Consider the following 12,295-nt stretch of genomic DNA (forward strand, 5'->3'; position numbering starts at 1 on the left):
ACGAAGAAGGATGTCTACCCACTACCGCGAATCGACGACGCCATCGATTGCTTACACGCTGCTTCATATTAACAGCGAACACGTTCTAGCTAACCGTAAAAATCACCGCCTGCTGGCGCAAAACCTCGCCAAGCTGTGACGTCACTGCGTTGTCTAGCAACCACCTCGCGGAGCAGTGTGTGCCTCGCCTCCTTTCCGTGCCATGCACATCTTGCCTTGACATGGGACGTTAAGGAGAGCAGGCGCGCGGCACGCGCAATGCTTAGGAGAGGGGAAGAGAAAATGAAAGCGAGATAGAAAGAGAAAGAAATTGTAGAAGTACTAACGAGGCAACGCTCAGAGGTGCTGCCGAAGCCGCCCGCGTTGCCTAGCCGCGCACGCGCCGAAGCAGCAGCGATGACGTCACCTCGCGTTGCCTAGTAACCGCCGGCGCAGGTGCGCGCTCGCTTCACCCGACATAGACACGGCTCCGCCAAGCACACGCCAGCTGCGGGCTACTCGCATGCACCGTGACAGCCTCCCGGCGTTTCGACTGCTTCGCGCCACCCGTACACTGCTCACAGCTTTCGCCCAGTGTGCATGTGCTTGGCCTCGCAGTTTGCCATAAATTGGCTGCGCCTAGTCGTGTCAACTTTCGCTAGATATCGAGCGGCTAGCCTCCAATGCGTTCGGCGTCGACAAGCAAAAGCGTTCTTAGCACTGTGCCAACCTTGGTTAGCCTGCCTGCGTTTGTGGAATGCCAGGAACGCTGTCGTTCGTAGGCGCCGACGCGTCCAGCGCTAGTCACGCGAAATGTCGCGAAAGAAAAGGTACCTCCAAAAATGATCGCTTTAGAATACCTTCCCTACGTGCGTAGTTAAGTTAAACCAAGTTAAGAGCTTGCAAAAATCAAGTTAATACCTAGCAGTAGCAGCCAGTAAGACTTGAGGATCGACAGTTTCGCTGGGCCTAAGCTTTGCACGACCGAGGGCAAGCTTTTTCTTTTTTAGACGCTTGATCTACGATCGGGGTATTGACAAATACCTATGGAACTTAAAGACAAGAAAAAGACTGCCTTCGTGACTCCAGATGGCTTATTCAAATTCAATCATATGCCTTTTGGCCTCTGTAATGCTCCCGCCACCTTTGAAAGATTCAAGAATACGATATTACGTGGCCTAAACTGGGAGATATGCATCTGTTGCTTGGACGATGTTTTAACCTTTGGCCGCATGTTGGAAGAACGTAACGCCTGCCTGAGCCTTGTTCTGAGTTGCATCGAAAAAACTGGACTAGTTTTAAACTCAAAAAAGTGTCGGTTTGGTGAGCGTCAAACGTTGGTTCTGGGACATCTAGTCGACAAGCATGGCGTCAAACCCTATCCTTGTAAGATTGAAGCAGTCAGCTCCTTCAAACCACCGCAGACAGCACAAGAACTTCGCTCCTTCATTGGCCTATGTTCCTATTGTCGTCGTTTTGTACCCCGATTTGCCGACAATGTTCACCCGTTGACATGTATTCTGCGACAGGATGCAGCCTTCGCATGGACACCGGAGTGTGAAGCATCATTCTCTGAACTGAAGTTCATACTAATGTCAGCACCCCTCTTGCATCACTTTGACCCATCCTGCCCGACTGAAGTTCACATCGATGCTAGTGAAATCGGAATAGGAACGGTATTTGTACAATGTAACAACAACGCCGAAGATGTCGTCGCATATGCCAGCTGTTGTCTGAGGAAGTCGGAGCGCATTCATACGGTTACGGAGAAGGAATGCCTGGCAGCTGTTTTCGTCGTACAGAAATTTTGCTCTTATCTTCACAGAAGAATATTTAAGATAGTCACTGATCATCACTTTTAATGCTGGCTGGTTGGTTGGCGTGATCCCCCAGGTCGAATATGACGTCGTGGTGTCATACAAGAGCGGACGTCATCATGCCGACGCAGACTGCCTTTCTCGCATTCCTCTTGCGACTTCCGAGTGCGAAGCTGAGAATTTTCATCACTGTCTCGCTGCCATTACTCGTACGTTCCCCGATGCGGCAGACTTTCAGAGAGAGCAACGCTATGTTCTCCACCTGGATCCGCTGTTTGCCGCCGCTCGTACTTCTCAAGGCAGCGATCGCTTTGCCATTCGTGATGAGTTGCTCTATAAGAACAATTACTGCGGGAATGGAGCGCGTTTTCCTCTAGCTGTTCCCGAGAGTCTCCACTCCGACGTCTTACACACCGTGCATGACGATGCGACATCTGGTCATTTCAGTTTCGTGCGAACGGTACACCGCAGGCAAGAGCGATTTTGCTGGCCCAACATGTACCAGACAACAAAACACTATGTCGCTAGTTGTGAAATGTCTCAATGTCACAAGCAACCAACCACCGCTGCGCCATGTCCCCTGCGGCCACTGACACCGCCCAGTACACCTTTCGAGCAAGTAGGCATTGACCATTTGGATCAATTCCCATTATCTAACAATAGGAACCGTTGGATAATCATTTGCGTGGACCATCTGACACGGTACGCATAAACTGCAGCCATACCCTCTTCCACCGCTGCCTGCGTGGCGTCCTTCCTACTGCGTTACGTAGTCCTTCGTAATGGCCCGCCGCGTGTTATCATCAGTGGCCGTGGTCGCCAGTTCACTGCGGATGCCGTTGAGGAGCTACTTCGTCTAAGCACTTCTGAGTTATGTCACTCCACGCCATATCACTCAGAGACCAATGGCCTTGTTGAAAGGACGAACCGAACACTGACCAACATGCTTGCCAAGTACGTTTCGTCCAATAATAAGAACTGGGACGACGTGCTGCCCTTCATAACTTACGCATAAACACGGCGAAACACTAAACCATGAACTGCAGCCCATTTCATATCCTCTACGCAAGGTTACCGCGAAGCCCTCTCGATACTTTCTTAAACTTTTACTCTGCACGACGACGATTCTGTGTCAAAGACTGTGTGCCTTGCTGAAGAAGCCCGCCGAATAGCCCTTCTTCGTACTTTGGCCTCGCAACACCGTTCAAAGGACCGTTACGACAAGCGTCATGGACCAGTATCGTTCGCCAAAGGTGACTTTGTGCTTCTTTGGACACCGCAACGCAAGCGGGCCTTGTGTCAAAAGTTCCTGTCCCACTATTCCGGCCCATACGTTGTCCTGGAGCGTTTCAGTGAACTTTGTTATGTAATAGCTAGCCTCCTGGGCCAGCCACGGCCAGCGATCAAGCAGAGCGCAGGTGACTCATACTGCACGACTGAAATGTTTTTACCCTACTGATCCCTCCTGGGGGGGGGGACTAGCCCTACGGGTTTATATATATATATATATATATATATATATATATATATATATATCATACAAAGGCCACAAACAATGACACCAAGGACAACATAGGGGAAATTACTTGTACTTACTAACTGAAATAAAGAAAATAATTAATGGAAATGAAAATGGATGAAAAAACAACCGGCCACAGCTGGGGAACAAGCCCACGTGTTCGCATTCCGCGTGCGATGCTTTTACCATTGAGCTGGCGCGGCGCCGTTTTCCCATCCACATTCTGGGGTATTTATGTTTTTACAACTAGAACTAACCCTGGGAGTGTTAGCCAGTGCCACCACTCACAACCTAGGTTGTGGCCTAGGTTTGCGAGTGGTGGCGCTGGCGAAAATTCACTAATACAGTTTTTAACTAATTACATAATGACTCATATTGCAATTTACAAATTCTAGTCGTGGAGTTACTTTCATAACAGAACGTCGTTTGATGCATTGAAGCACAAAAGTAACGGGAAAGCCAATGTATTTTTCCCAAAGCTCGGGAATTAAATTGCGAACTGGTGTCATCCTGACAATTCGTTCCCCGCGGATCCACCTTGCAAACTCCCCGGCTAGAAATTGTAAATTGCAATATGAGCCGCAATGTAATTAGTTAAAAACTTAATTAGTTATCTTATATTAGTTCATTATGCATTTCAATCTTTTGTGCAAGTGATGTCCGCCTCTTCGAGTAGACCAGCTCACGAACTAGAATTGTGCTATCTGCCACAGCCAATCCTAAAAATTTTTTAAGTGTTCGATGAAACGCCTGATATGCAGGAGCTATGTTGGGGGTTACCAGGTAATAACTAAACAAACTTTGGAACTATATCGGTTAAATTTGCAGCAAATTGTTTATACAAACGGTCAAGAGCTTCGCAAATGTATTCACGAACCGCTTAGAAAGTTTTCCCAATGGTGGGAAAAAAAGTCGATGCTCTGCAATGTTTTCATTTCGAGGCAATAAACGTTATCTTATTATAGAGATGATGTGTGCGTAAATTACAACGACGTAATTTAACTATAAGCTTTGTAAAATAAATCGCAGTTCCGCCCGACGGCGAAGCTTTGAAAAGAATAGCAAAATTTAGCGTTGGGCTTGAGCTATTCACATAGCGTTTTAACAATAAACGGAGTTAACATGGCACGATCCAGCACGCAGGACAACGGCTATTACGCAGCAGGGACACCGCCCTGGCAAGCAACAGACGCCTCACAACGCTGGCGCAATGAGAAACGCAGGCAGTGGCGTTACAGGCGTTGCACCTCCGCTGTTTTAGGGTGGTGACAACAGCAAAATTTTGACCGCTATTTACCGCCAAATTTGGTGGGTAGCCATTTTGGTCCCCCGTCTTTCTGCTTTTTAGATGCGAAGCAGCTTATGGCGAGGGTTTTGTCCGTCCATCCTTCCATCCGCCGTGCGGCGTCCACACCCGCACTGCGCATCCTCCTCCCCCTCCTCTCCTTGTCTCATCTCCTCTCCTCTCGGCATTCCTCCTCTCCTCTCCGACGCTCCTCTCCTTTCCGGATTGCGCAACGAATGGCAACACCAGCGGCTCCGCACGCGATAATGCGAAGCAGCTTAGGTTAGAGGCGCGACGGTAAGCGCTGCATACTCCGCTGGGGGGCGCCACTGTAGCTCGCGCTATAATGACGCGAGCGCGCACTCCGCTCCTCTCATTCTCCTCCCGCAACGCCGCGATGAGTGCCACGGACAGCGCCAGCGTCAACGCCAGTGTCAGCGCCGTGGACAGCGCCGCGGAGAAGAGGGCTCGAGCCGCTGCCACGAAACGGCAGCGGCGACAGGCCGATCCCGAACTTCGGGCTCGCGAAGCCGAAAGGAAACCTCAACCTAACGGAAATGACGAGCTGAAAACTAATGGGAACTTTAGTCGACCGCATGGCTGCTTCGCATACTACTCAGGGTTCCCCTACGGGAAGATGGTGTAATTTTTTTTTTTTTTTGTGATGCTCTCATGTACTCATGTTGGCACGCGACCTATTAAATTTCTTTAGGCGCCAATACGCACAAGAAACCTGCATACATCTTTCATATACCAGTTGCCTTTTCCCTTTATTTTAACACATCAAACTTATTTTTCTGTTGCATGTCGTGCTACACATATAAAGCAAATAGTTATAAGGCACGATGGCGTGCTCATGGTATTATCTCACGCAAGAATGTGAACTACATTAAGCATTGTCGTTGCCTTCCGGTTGTGAATAATTTATAAAGGGTGTTTTTCCAAATGTGCTGTAAGAAAGACTGTCCTTACTAGTCTGTTTAACTAAAGCGTAGACGTGCCGTGTACGGCGCTCAGATGTGCCATTTGTCTCTGGCGGCTGAGGCCAAAGTTTATTAAAAGAAGGTAATTAGTTTCACATCACCAAGGGTTGCGGGAAACGTGGTCTGTCAACTGGTCTTTCGCCATTTTGGTCCCCACATTTCACCCGCCAATTTAGCTGGCAGCGGCAAGTACCCTTACAAAGGCTGTTGCATGTAGCACGGCCACTACAGAAAAACAAAAACATCGCATATCCACGAAGTGAATGATGATGAGTGGGCGAAGCACCGGGGGATCATTCGGGCAAAGCGCCGCAAGCGTTCTCCGGAAGTGGAAACGGAAGCGCAACCGGAAGCGGAAGCTGAAGGTTGGCGTATACATATATATATATATATATATATATATATATATATATATATATATAGTTTGTTATCCGTTCCGTTTACTATTCGTTCCGCATCATGGTGTGGTATGCGCCAAGCTTCTATACCCCCTTCAGACACGAATTATGATCGACTATCGATACATCGATACCGCAACATGATCACGTTTAGGGCCGATTTTTTAGGCTTCAATTTCGTTACGTAATAGATATTTTTTCCTTTCTCCTTGCGAGAGAAGAACAACCATAAATGGCGGCACTACAGTCTCGACGCCCCCCCATCGACACCTTCACTTCTTCACCGAGGCTATGTTGGCCAGGGAGCATGCAGGCTCCCTAATCTTGGCTCGCGCGGTTTTCCATCTGAACTCATTAGCTGATAGCCGCCTTAGCGTTCATTCGTCACGTCTGCAACCGGGGAATCCCCTCGCGCCCTCATTCGTGCTTCGTTTGCCAAGTCACTTTTTTTCCTCCTGCCAAGTTAGGTTTCCCGCCCCGATGGGTGCTAATCTTGGCAGTATACACGATAGGGGCTTTGTCTCTCCGGGCGCCGCGCACAGAACACAGGCTCGGCAAGGCGTCCCGGGACACACAGCCTATTTCCCCATTTCAGAAGCGCCCTCTTCCCTATCTCTGCGGAGCCCTGTCTGCGTAAAGATCAGATCTGAGTACGACCTTTCTTTCTTTCTTTATCTATTTATTTATTCTTTTCTCTTTCTTTCTTTCTTTCTTTCTTTCTTTCTTTCTTTCTTTCTTTCTTTGCAGCAGTTTCTTCATTCTCACCTTCGTCTGTTTTGCGTAGTATCTTTTTCTTTCTCTAAGGTTTCCTTCTTCCTTTTAGCTTTCTAGGGGAACTGGAAATCTAACAAATCCTGCTTTTTTTCTTGTGGGCTACGATCTTTTTTTTTCCTGTTAGCTCTGTATTTTCGATATATGAACTCTCGTGATTTACGATCAGATGAGGTCCCGGCGTTGGGCACAATGAGAAAGAGTATGCATATTTCCACTTTCGCAGCAGCTCATAACGGCGGGGAAACCGGTAATTTATCTAATAAATGGTCCAGGATCCATGTCCCCACCATCGAACGGGGAGACCGTTGGCCTGTACAAGTAACCAGGCAGGGTTCTTAGCACTTAGCCAAATTATCAACGATCTTGGCCATCACCGGTGGTTCCCTGTTCGTTAGCGTTTGCATGACCACTTAATTATGCACATATTTCTTGGACTTATCACACTGTTAATATCTGCAAAGGCAGCACTCCGTCCGAATAGTTGTCGAGTTTGTGCAAAGTTAAAGAGAAAAGAAGCACCTCTGCCAGCCTCTTTAGTGATTCTATAGCTTACTTTGTCGCTACGTTTATGCCTCCTTCAATCTTGTTATTCTGAACTACCCGGCACACATTCTTGTCATTGCCATTTTTTAGAGCTCAGCGAAGTTGTCTTAAACAAAAGCGCCACTGGCCTGCACTGGGGCAAGCCTCAAGAGTGTTGTTGAAAAAGTCGATAAAGTGCTGGATTTAAATTCCAACTTCCACAACGAAGGACATTGTCATTCATTCATTCATTCATTCATTCATTCATTCATTCATTCATTCATTCATTCATTCATTCATTCATTCATTCATTCATTCATTCATTCATTCATTCATTCATTCATTCAGACAGTGTTTGTTGCCTTTCGATGGCTATATAACTGGTACATAACGCCGAAGCAACCAACCGAAATGCGCGGGCTTATTACTTGATGTGAAAAGCGACGGAACATGGTATAAAACTGAGTAAATAAATAGTCAGAAAAGACGCAAATACACGTACACGTGAAAACATTGCTCTTTCAAGAAGAAAATGACCACACGTAGTACAAAGTCGTAAAAGATTCTGGCTGTGCATCCAGATTGCACTTGACAAGTGTGAGGCTACGCAGCACAACTTCTTAACTCCACGTCACGTACTTCAGCAGCGAATTACTTAAACCCCATCGCATTTTCCGCATTCCAGAAAGTTTTGCCCACAGATATTCATAATGACAAACGCTACGCTACACTGTGCCGTTGACGGGTGCCGCATCATTCACGCAGGGAGTTTCTTCTAGACTAGCTCTATTTCAGCATATTCTCTCTTTTTTTATGCTTGTAGTTCGCAAAATAAAAGTCACGAGGTCATGCGCGAAATACTACAGCTGTACACAATAGTCCGCGACAATCCGCTATGCCGTAGCTGCAGGGATGACACATAGGTAATTATATGTTTGCATTATGTGAACGATGTATGCTTACTAGAGCCTTCTGGTAATTCTAAAGCTAGCTTTGCAGTTTGCGAAACTAGTGGCGATGTAGTCATTTTTTACAAAGAGCCTGTACAAGCTCGGCTTGCTTATATTGTGACATGGGAAATGTTGACGTGGCATCTCGTGATAAAACCATGACGCGAGAGACAAGCCCCAGTGTGTCCAGCTAGCACTTCGTCTTCTTTTGAACCATGGCCGTTGCCGCCATTAGTTGGGAAAAGGTGCACTGCAGAGAAGCGCACATGCGATTTACGGCAGCGATCTAAGAAACTCGCGCAGTTACGGCAGAAGTCGGTGCGAAACAGCCCCATCTGCTGGGTCTGCGACTGTGATGCGCGAATGTGGCACCACTTTGTGGCGCATTCGAGAGTGGCGTGTTCCACGAAGCTTTCTACAAACATAACTCTGGCGCTACTATCGTTAAGGTACCGTGAGAATTATGGGTGCACAGTACATATGAACTTGTCTTATCTGCGTGCTTGTGACTTCGGTCACCCGCTTAGCGTTAATTTATATGCTTTGTCTTTAAAAACTTCCGAGCAATCAGAGTTTTCGGAACAAAATCAACGAATGCAGCAATAAGTATCTGCGCACGTGCGTAATATTTGCGAATTGTTTCATTCATAACGCAGTGTTTTGTTTATAGGGGCCAATTTGCAAAGCCGCAAAGCCATTCGAAGCTTCGGAAAATTCATGTATTGTCCATCATTTACATGCTGTCGTGCTATTCCGGATATAGCGACCGAGGTTAGGTCCACTACAACAATGTGTGAGTCAGCAAGCGAAATACCTGAGAACCGCAGCACCAGGCACGAGACACGTGTCAGAGGGCACCTTATATAAGAGGCGGCCCAGGAAGATGACGATGGCTGCTAGACTGGACATCGTGAAATCCCGCCTTATTGTGAAATTGTGTAATGGCGGCATTTTGAGCCAATCAGGGAGACCACCGAAGCCTCCTCAGCCTATCAGAGATGACAAGATGGCGAATTCGGCAATCTGGCGGAATTAGTCAATGTCCAAAATAGCAACCCCAGTTGGACCATCATGCTTGCAGCTTCCTTACACACTATAGCAGTAGGAAAGTAAAACCCCAGAAAAAAAAGACTATAGCACTAGGAACCACAGTTCAATGAGGTGGTAGTGGAGTAGCTATTGGAAAGCCTATGGTGCTTCTGTATGGTGGCGTGACATCGCACGGGGTGGCATGTCGTGCGTGGCGAATTAGCCCGCTGGCATAGTCATCGAGAAGCTTTATTTATTTTTTCTTTTGGTTGTTGTTACTATTGGTTTACGCGGTGGACTGGGCTTGTGCACAATGTACCACTAGCCAATTTTTCGCGATACAAAATTTATTTTAAACAACGTTTTACCCAGTGCAAGAACACGCGGGTGGCTGCTTTCCTGTTGTTGCCTGCGGGTGCCCAGTGTATACTGCTTCACGCTAAGGGATCTTGGCAAGACTTTCCTTTATTATTCGGCGACACGCTGTATTAAACATGCTGACTTTATCTGCCAAACCCGCAGCCGATAACCCATGTAAAGGAATGACAAAAACAAACACGCGTACGCAAAAACACACTTCAAAACAGAGACGCCGCGCAGGAATTGTAAACACCTGCAACTTTTACTCTGACGTGCGCTTACGCTATTACTCCTATATAGGAGAGCCGCATTCCAACATTGTTTTCTTTCCTCTATTTATTGTTCAACAAACTTTTATAACCACCGAGGCTTGCTGCACGTGTATTGCTGTCGTCGTTTGCTACCACACAACTGTGCGCCTAGAGGAATGAGTGAACTATCTCCACAGACCACGAAGCAAACGTCAGGCTGTGTTTGTCGGCCTCATCCGCTTTCCGCACACACCACCCCGTCTGTTATTTGTCCTTTCCTTTCTTTTCTCTTTTTTTTTTAAACTTCGCGTCACAGTACGGTACACTTGACTCTAAAAAACTCTGCCTACGCAAAATTTTTACACAAGCCGTCCTTTTCTAACTTTTCCTTATTATTTCTTCAGTGTTGTTTATTCTAACCACTTCGTAACCCGCGGTCGGTCGGCTCGTTCTTTGCTCACCCTTCCATCCGTCTTGCTCCTTCTTGAGAGTTATCGATCTAACGGGAGGTGCGCCGCAGGAGAAGATAAGGAGCAAGTACAAAAAATATCGATAAACGATTTTAAGGAACAGTAAAGTGAAACACTAAATCGGTTCAAATTGATAAACTATTTCTATGAGCTGTATTGTCATTAATTTTGCTGCAAGAGGTTCATTACTAGAAAAAAAAATTATAGCCATACTACCAGTCTGTAAATTTATCGCCGGAACTTCAGCAGCGGTAAGTCGGTGTGACGCCGAGGATTTCAATGTTGTTATTATTATTATTATTATTATTATTATTATTATTATTATTATTATTATTATTATTATTATTATTATTATTATTTCGCATTTGGATCATTGTGCCTTTGAAAGTTTGCAACTTGTTAAGTTCAGTCTTCGGCTCTTTTAGAATACGGTGTAGTCTATCTTTACAGCTAAAAAATAATAGTAATAACATGAACGGCCTGTCTGTCTGGTTGCTTGTGTGTTTGCTTGTTTTTCACATTGCTAAGTCTTTGATGTTTTTTTTTTCTCTTAGATCCGTGCGTTAAGGCTATAATATACCTGCTCTCACAGGTTAGCGTCATTTAATATTTAAAAACAAGATTACGGTAGGTTGTCTCGCGCCCGGCTTTAGGCTAGCTTGGGGACGCAGCATGTATAACGGCTGCATCAGTTGCAGGACGTGCCTAAAACAGTGCTCTCGCAATGACATACGGACACCTTATAACAACAGCAAGCACGCACATAACAAGGGAAAGAAGGTTTCAATTTTATTTTTTTGTTCTGCTTCTTATTCTTCACAAATGTTTGCGAGCGCTGTCGCATTTTCCCGTACTCCATCTCACCTGCAGCCACGGGAAGCCCAGTCAGGCATATCTCACCACCGCCTCTCCCAAAGTTCATGGGGCACTCAAAGCGAAAGTTTGGACTCCGATGATGAGACATTTTGACAGACACACTCACGCAGAAAAAAAATCAGGGCACCTACTACACATTCCTATAGATACATAGGATTTCGTAACTGTACCGGAACGACAGTTCAGTTGTTGAACCTTTCGGGCCTCCGCAAAGCATCGATTGTCGTCGGTATACCCCCCCCCCCCCCCTACATGTTGAGTACAGTGTCCCTCAAGGGACAGGTGTCGCGGAGACCCTGCGCGGTTTCGCAAGGCTGGTTCAATAGTATTTTGCTATGGCGCCTAGCTACGATATGCGTTTTCTTTGTGTCAGGCCGTGTGCATGTCAGTGCGACACGCTTACTGCGACAGTAAGCGCCTATTTCGTCAGAAGCGCTCGTTGTTGCTAGGATCAATTCGTACGGCGCGTTTTTGTCACAGCATTTCGGCGCTTTATTTTTTATCCACCGGAATGCCCAAATGTGTCGCATTGCGAAGCTCTAGGCCACGGTTACGAGGTGCCCATGGAATATCAATGAGGGGCTGAAGAAACCGGTGAGCACCTCCTGTGCATTTGCTCCCGTTACGACGTCCACTACTGTCATCTCCGGACCGCAAAAAAAAAAACTTGTTTTACTTTACTTGAGAACAACTTCATATGGCAATGTTAACGGAAAGTTACGGAAACATTGCAAATCCCGCATAAGTAAGCGCGCACCTGCAAACAGTCCCAGATTTATTTCGCGTGAGTTTAAGCTGGGGAAGAGACAAAATAAACATCACATTCACAACGGCGCAATAAGACAAATGCGCAACTGAATGTTAAAGTTCGCTTGTTTTCATTGTTTTCTCCCCCGCGTTTGGGCGAATGCGAAACCCTAGTACGTGGAACCTATACGCTGATTCCCGGTATAGCTGTTCCCAGAAACCGAACGCGTTGTCAAGCTCTGCCGGACTACTTGGCGCAGTAAGACAGGTGCACAAGCTCCGCCCTGTAGCTTACTCTTCGGGGCCACATACATTTTTCCACGCGCATAGAGGCG

This window comes from Dermacentor silvarum, chromosome 6 (assembly GCF_013339745.2).
Source record: "Dermacentor silvarum isolate Dsil-2018 chromosome 6, BIME_Dsil_1.4, whole genome shotgun sequence".
Classification (NCBI taxonomy): domain Eukaryota; kingdom Metazoa; phylum Arthropoda; class Arachnida; order Ixodida; family Ixodidae; genus Dermacentor; species Dermacentor silvarum.